An 8,235-nucleotide genomic window follows, 5' to 3' on the forward strand; every position below is an offset into this window, starting at 1 on the left:
CTTCACGCCACAAGCACATGGTTAGGGACGGCTTGGTTTAGCCGCTTAGGCCAGGATTTTATTCCTTTAGGCCCTCCTATCCACTGATGCTCAAAGCCTTGGGATCCTTTTTATTTACCCTTGCCTTTTGGTTTTAAGGGTTATTGGCTTTTTGCTCTTGCCTTTTGGTTTTAAGAGCTTTCGGCTTTTTCTGCTTGCTTTTTCTTTTTCTTTCTATTTTTTTTCGCCATTTTTCTTTCTTTTTTTTGTGCAAGCTTTTTGTATTCACTGCTTTTTCTTGCTTCAAGAATTATTTTTATGATTTTTCAGATTATCAAATAACATGTCTCCTTGTCATCATTCTTTCAAGAGCCAACATATTTAACATTCTTAAACAACAACTTCAAAAGACATATGCACTGTTCAAGCATTCATTCAGAAAACAAAAAGTATTGTCACCACATCAATATAATTAAACTAAGTTCAAGGATAAATTCGAAACTCATGTACTTCTTGTTCTTTTGAATTAAAAACATTTTTCATTTAAGAGAGGTGATGGATTCATAGGACATTCATAACTTTAAGACAAAGTTACTAAATACTAATGATCATGTAATAAGACACTAACATAGATAAGCACTTAACATAAAGAAAACAAAAAACAGAAAATTTGAGAACAAGGAATGAGTCCACCTTAGTGATGGTGGCGTTTTCTTCTTGAGGAACCAATGATGTCCTTGAGCTCTTCTATGTCTTTCCTTGTCTTTGTTGCTCCTCCCTCATAGCTCTTTGATCTTCTCTAATTTCATGGAGGATGATTGAGTGCTCTTAATGTTCCACCCTTAGTTGTCCCATGTTGGAACTCAGTTCTCCTAAGGAGGTGTTGATTTGCTCCCAAAAGTTCTGTGGAGGAAAGTGCATCCCTTGAGGCATCTCAGGGATTTGAGCTTCTTCATGCGTCTCTTGAGATCCATGAATAGGCTCTCTTGTTTGCTCCATCATTTTCTTAGTGATGGGCTTGTCCTCATCAATGAGGATATCTTCCTCTATGTCAATCCCAGCCGAATTGTATAGATGGAAAAAGAGGTGAGGAAAAGCTAACCTTGCCATAGTGGAGGACTTGTCAGCCACCTTGTAGAGTTCTTGAGGTATAATCTCATGAACCTCTACCTCTTCTCCAATCATGATGCTATGGATCATGATGGCCCGGTCTATAGTAACTTCAGACCGGTTGCTAGTGGGAATGATTGAGCGTTGAATGAACTCCAACCATCCTCTAGCTACAGGCTTAAGGTCCAGTCTTCTCAGTTGAACCGGTTTGCCTTTTGAGTCAATCTTCCATTGAGCTCCTTCCACACATATGTCCATAAGGACTTGGTCCAACCTTTGATCAAAGTTGACTCTCCTTGTGTAGGGGCGTGCGTTCTCTTCCATCATTGGCAAGTTGAACGCCAACCTCACATTTTCCGGACTAAAATCTAAGTATTTCCCCCGAACCATGGTGAGATAATTCTTTGGTTCTTACTTTGATCATGGTTCCTAGTGATCCATGCATTAGCATAGAACTCTTGAACCATTAGAATTCCGACTTGTTGGATGGGGTTTATTAGAACTTCCCAACCTCTTCTATGGATCTCATGTCGGATCTCCGGATACTCATTTTTCTTGAGTTTGAAAGGGACCTCGGGGGTCACCTTCTTCTTGGCCACAACATCATAGAAGTGGTCTTGATGGGCTTTGGAGATGAATCTTTCCATCTCCCATGACTCGGAGGTGGAAGCTTTTGTCTTCCCTTTTCCTTTTCTAGAGGATTCTTCGGTCTTAGGTGCCATCAATGGTATTGGAAAAACAAAAAGCTTTATGCTTTTGCCACACCAAACTTAGAATATTACTCGCCCTCGAGCAAGAGAAGAAAGAAGAGATGAAGAAGAAGAAAAAATGGAGGAGAGGGAGAGAGGTTGTGTTTCGGCCAAGAAGAGGAAGAGAGGATTGTGTTGTGTGAAAATGAAGAAGAATAGAGGAGTTTATATAGTGGAGGGAGAGGGGTTAGGTTCGGCCATTTAGGGTGGGTTTGGGTGGGAAAGTGATTTTGAATTTTGAAGGTAGGTGGGGTTTATGAGGTAGGTTTATGGGGAAGAGTGGATGGATGTGAGTGGTGAATGGGTGATAGGGAAGAGAGCTTGATGTGATTGGTGAAGGGTTTTGGGGAAAGGTGTTTATTGGGAAGAGAGGATGAACATTGAGAAGAGGGAAGAGTATGAGTGGAGGTAGGTGGGGATCCTATGGGGTCCACAGATCCTGAGGTGTCAAGGAATTGCATCCCTGCACTAATTAGGCATGTAAAATGCCTTTGCATGCAATTCTGGCGTTTAAACGCCGAATTGGTGCTTGTTCTGGGCATTCAGCGCCCAGATGCAGCATGTTTCTGGCGTTGAACGCCAGCCAGATGCTCCTTACTGGCGTTTAAACGCCAGTAAGCCCTTCCTCCAGGGTGTGATTTTCTTCTGCTGTTTTTGATTCTGTTTTTAATTTTTTGATTTATTTTGTGACTCCACATGATCATGAACCTAATAAAACATGAAATAACAATAAAAAATAAAATTAGATAAATAAAAATTGGGTTGCCTCCCAACAAGCGCTTCTTTAATGTCAATAGCTTGACATTGGGCTCTCATGGAGCCACACAGGTGATCAGGTCAATTTTATAGACTCCCAACACCAAACTTAGAGTTTGGATATGGGAGTTCAACACCAAACTTAGAGTTTGGCTGAGGCCTCCCAACACCAAACTTAGAGTTTGACTGTGGGGGCTTTAGTTGACTCTGTACTGAGAGAAGCTTACTGTGCCTCTTTTCCATGTTTACAAAAGGATATCCTTGAGTTTTAAACACAAGGTTATCCTCATTCAGTTGAAGGATCAATTCTCCTCTGTCTACATCAATCACAACTCTTGCTGTGGCTAGGAAGGGTCTTCCAAGAATGATGGATTCATCCTCATCCTTCCCAGTATCCAGGATTATGAAATCAGCAGGGATGTAAAGGCCTTCAACCTTTACTAACACGTCCTCTACCTGTCCATAAGTTTGTTTTCTGGATTTGTCTGCCATCTCTAATGAGATTCTAGCAGCTTGTACCTCAAAGATTCCCAGTTTCTCCATTACAGAGAGTGGCATGAGGTTTATTCCTGACCCGAGGTCACATAGAGCTTTATCAAAGGTCATGGTGCCTATGGTACAAGGTATTAGGAACTTTCCAGGATCCTGTTTCTTCTGAGGCAATCTCAGTTGATCCAATGCATTTAGTTCATTGGTGAACAGGGGAGGTTCATCTCCCCAAGTCTCATTACCAAATAAATTGGCATTCAGCTTCATGATTGCACCAAGGAACTTGGCAACTTGCTCTTCAGTAACATCCTTATTCTCTTCAGAAGAGAAATACTCATCAGAGCTCATGAATGACATAAGGAGGTTCAATGGAATCTCTATGGTCTCTAAATGAGCTTCAGATTCCTTTGGTTCCTCAAAGGGAAACTCCTTGTTGATCACTGGACGTCCCAGGAGGTCTTCCTCCTTGGGATTCACGTCCTCCCCTTCCTCCTTGGATTCGGCCATGATGGTTATATCAATGGCCTTGCACTCTCCTTTTGGATTTTCTTCTGTATTGCTTGGGAGAGCACTAGGAGGGGTTTCAGTGATCTTCTTACTCAGCTGGCCCACTTGTGCTTCCAAATTTCTAATGGAGGACCTTGTTTCATTCATGAAACTCACAGTGACCTTAGATAGATCAGAGACTAAATTTGCTAAGCTAGATAGATTCTGCTCAGAATTCTCTGTCTGTTGCTGAGTGGATGATGGAAAAGGTTTACTATTGCTAAACCTGTTTCTTCCACCATTATTAAAGCCTTATTGAGGCTTTTGTTGATCCTTCCATGAGAGATTTGGGTGATTTCTCCATGAGGGGTTATAGGTGTTTCCGTAAGGTTCACCCATGTAATTCATTTATGCTATTGCAGGGTTCTCAGGATCATAAGCTTCTTCTTCAGAAGATGCCTCTTGAGTACTGTTGGATGTAGCTTGCATTCCATTCAGACTCTGAGAAATCATATTGACTTGCTGAGTCAATATTTTATTCTGAGCCAATATAGCATTCAGAGTATCAATTTCAAGAACTCCCTTTTTCTGAGGCGTCCCATTACTCACAGGATTCCTCTCAGAAGTGTACATGAACTGGTTACTTGCAACCATGTCATTGAGTTCTTGAGCTTCTGCAGGCATTTTCTTTAGGTGAATGGATCCACCTGCAGAAGTATCCAATGACATCTTAGCTAATTCAGACAGACCATCATAGAATATATCCAGAATGGTCCATTCTGAAAGCATGTCAAAAGGACACTTTTTGGTAAATTCCTTGTATCTCTCCCAAGCTTCATAGAGGGATTCACCTTCTTTCTGTCTGAAGGTTTGAACATCCACTCTAAGCTTACTCAGCTTTTGAGGAGGAAAGAACTTGGCTAAGAAAGCCTTGACCAGCTTATCCCAAGAGTTCAGGCTATCCTTAGGTTGAGAGTCCAACCATATTCTAGCTCTGTCTCTCACAGCAAACGGGAAAAGCATGAGCCTGTAGACTTTAGGATCTACTCCATTAGTCTTAACAATATCACATATCTACAAGAATTTAGTTAAGAACTGAAAAGGATCTTCAGATGAAAGTCCATGAAACTTGCAGTTTTGTTGCATCAGAGAAACTAATTGAGGTTTCAGCTCAAAATTTTTTGCTCCAATGGTAGGGATGGAGATGCTTCTTCCATGTAAATTGGAATTAGGTGCAGTAAAGTCACCAAGCATCCTCCTTGCATTATTATTATTTTTGGCTGCCATCTCCTCTTCCTGTTCGAAAATTCCTGTAAGGTTGTCTCTGGATTGTTGTATTTTAGCTTCTCTTAGTTTCCTCTTCTGAATCCTTTCAGGTTCAGGGTCTGCTTCAACAAGAATGTTCTTGTCCTTGCTCCTGCTCATATGAAAGAGAAGGGAACAGAAAAATAATAATAGGAATCTTTTTTACCACAGTATAGAGGTTTCCTTGTTGTGAGTGGAAGAAAAGAAGAGTAGAAGAGAAAAGAAAGAAGAATCCAAATAGAAGGGTGAGGAGAGCAGAGATGTGAGATGAAGAGAAGTGTTAGTAGATGAATAAATAAATAGAAGAAGATGAGAGGTGAGAGGATTTTCGAAAATTAAAAATTAAAATTTAAAGTTAAATTTTAAAAATAGTTTTTGAAAAAGGTTAGTAATTTTTGAAAATTAGGAATGAAATAAAATTAAAATAAAAATTAAAATAATTAGTTAATTAAAAAGAAATTTTGAAAAAGAGGGAGGTATTTTCGAAAATTAGAGAGGGAAAATTAGTTAGGTGGTGTTGAAAAAGATAAGAAACAAACAAAAAGTCAATTAGTTAGTTGAAAAAGATTTGAAATTCAATTTTGAAAAGATAAGAAGATAAGAAGTTAGAAGAGATATTTTAAAATCAAATTTTTGAAAAAGATATGTTTTAAAAAGATATGATAGAAAGATATGATTAAAATTAGTTTTGAAAAAGATTTGATTTTTAAAATCACAATTAATGACTTGATTCACAAGAAATCACAAGATATGATTCTAGAACTTAAAGTTTGAATCTTTCTTAACAAGCAAGTAACAAACTTGAAATTTTTGAATCAAAACATTAATTGTTGATGATATTTTCGAAAATATGATATAAAATTAAGAAAAAGATTTTTGAAAAATATTTTTAGAATTTTCGAAAATAAATAAATAAAATTAAGAAAAAGATTTGATTTTTGAAAAAGATTTTGAAAAAGATAAGACTTTTAATTTGAAAATTTGATTTGATTCATAAGAAACAACTAAATTTTAAAAAGTTTTGAAAAAGTCAACTCAAATTTTCAAAAATTTATGAGTGAAAAGGGGAAAGATATTTTTTTGATTTTTGAATTTTTAATGAAGAAAGAGAAAAACATGAAAAAGACTCAATGCATGAAAATTTTGGATCAAAACATGTGATGCATGCAAGAACACTATGAATGTCAAGATGAACACCAAGAACACTTTGAAGATCAAGATGAACATCAAGACTTATTTTTGAAAAATTTTTAATGCAAAGAAAACATGCAAGACACCAAACATAGAAATTTTTAATGCTTGGACTCTAACAAACGAAAAATGCATATGAAAAACAAGAAAAGACACAAAACAAGAAAATTTAAAGATCAAACAAGAAGACTTACCAAGAACAACTTGAAGATCATGAAGAACATTATGAATGCATGAATTTTCGAAAAATGCATAAATTTTTAGAAAAAATGCAATTGACACCAAACTTGAAATTGACTCAAGACTCAAACAAGAAACACAAAATATTTTTGATTTTATGATTTTATGATTTTTTTTGTATTTTCTTTTAAATTTTTTCGAAAAACATATAGGAAAAAGAAAATAAGAAATTCAAAAATTTTTAATAAGAATTCCAGGAATCTTTCAATGTTAGACATGGCTTAATAGCCAGCCAAGCTTTAGAAGATACAAATCAGTCATACAATAACAAATTTGATTAGCAACAACTAGCTTGCTCTTGTAATGATGACTTGGAAGCCTCAGTCCAAATGAATTTGGATATGGCTTTATAGCCAGCCAGGCTTCAACATGCTTCATGAAACTCTAGAATTCATTCTTAAAAATTCTGAAATAATTTTCGAAAACAAAAGGAAAGATTTTTTTGAAAGATTTTTGAAGAAATTTATTTTTTTGAAAATTAATTAGGAAAAACGAAAAAGAAGGAACTATTTTTTGAAAAATTTTTGAAAACTTTTTGAAAATAAAATAAGAAGAAAATTACCTAATCTGAGCAACAAGATGAACCGTCAGTTGTCCAAACTTGAACAATCCCCGGCAACGGCGCCAAAAACTTGGTATGCGAAATTGTTACTCAGGTTGTAAAACTTATTGTTCGTTCTCTCCCTAGCAATGGCGCCAAAAAACTGGTGCACAATACCATGGTCCAAACATAACTTCACAACCTCGCACAACTAACCAGCAAGTGCACTGCGTCGTCCAAGTAATAAAACCTTATGTGAGTAAGGGTCGATCCCACGGAGATTGTTGGTATGAAGCAAGCTATGGTCACCTTGTAAATCTCAGTCAGGCGGATATCAAATGGTTATAGTATTTTCGAATAATAATAATAAATAAACAGAAAATAAAGATAAAATACTTATGTAAATCATTGGTGAGAATTTCAGATGAGCGTATAGAGATGCTTTCGTTCCTCTGAATCTCTGCTTTCCCGCTGTCTTCATCCAATCAGTCTTACTCCTCTCCATGGCAAGCTTTCTGTAAGGCATCACCGTTGTCAATGGCTACATCGCATCCTCTCTGTGAAAAAGGTCCAAATGCTCTGTCACGGCATGGCTAATCATCTGGAGGTTCTCAATCATGCTGGAATAGGGTTCACCCTCCTTTTGCGTCTGTCACTACGCCCAGCACTTGCGAGTTTGAAGTTCGTCACAGCCATCCCTTCCCAGATCCTACTCGGAATACCACAGACAAGGTTTAGACTTTCTGGATCTCAGGAATGGCCATCCATGGGTTCTAACTTATTCCACGAAGATACTAATAACTCTGACTCAGTCCCTTGTATTTGATATCCAAGAGATATTCATTCTAGCTTGTTTGCATGTAGAACGGAAGTGTTTGTCAGGCACGCGTTCATGAGTGAGAATGATGATGAGCGTCACATAATCATCACATTCATCATGTTCTTGGGTGCGAATGGATATCTTAGAAGCGGAATAAGTTGAATTGAAAAGAAGAACAGTAGTACTTTGCATTAAATCATCAGGAACAGCAGAGCTCCACACCTTAATCTATGGAGTGTAGAAACTCTACCATTGAAAAATACATAAGTGAAAGGTTCAGGCATGGCCGAATGGCCAGCCCCCAAACGTGATCAGTAGATCAAAAGATAATCCAAAGATGTAAATACAATAGTAAAAAGTCCTATTTATACTAAACTAGTTACTAGGGTTTACAGAAGTAAGTAATTGATGCATAAATCCACTTCCAGGGCCCACTTGGTGTGTGCTTGGGCTGAGCTTGAAGTTTACACGTGGAGAGGTCATTCTTGGAGTTGAATGTCAGTTTGTAACGTGTTTCTGGCGTTCAACTCTGGTTCGTGACGTGTTTCTAGCGTTTAACTCCAGACTAC

The 8,235-nt window shown here is 37.5% G+C and overlaps 1 non-coding gene across 1 annotated transcript; it reads left to right on the forward strand.

Moving 5' to 3' along the window:
• The first annotated feature begins 4,352 nt into the window (after positions 1 to 4,352).
• LOC148574506 (small nucleolar RNA R71) lies at positions 4,353 to 4,460 on the forward strand. The gene has a single exon (XR_015906828.1). It is a non-coding gene; the product is annotated as a small nucleolar RNA R71 (small nucleolar RNA).
• Positions 4,461 to 8,235: the final 3,775 nt, after the last annotated feature.

Source organism: Arachis ipaensis, chromosome B2 (genome assembly GCF_059453495.1).
Source record: "Arachis ipaensis isolate K30076 ecotype BB chromosome B2, ASM5945349v1, whole genome shotgun sequence".
Lineage (NCBI taxonomy): Eukaryota > Viridiplantae > Streptophyta > Magnoliopsida > Fabales > Fabaceae > Arachis > Arachis ipaensis.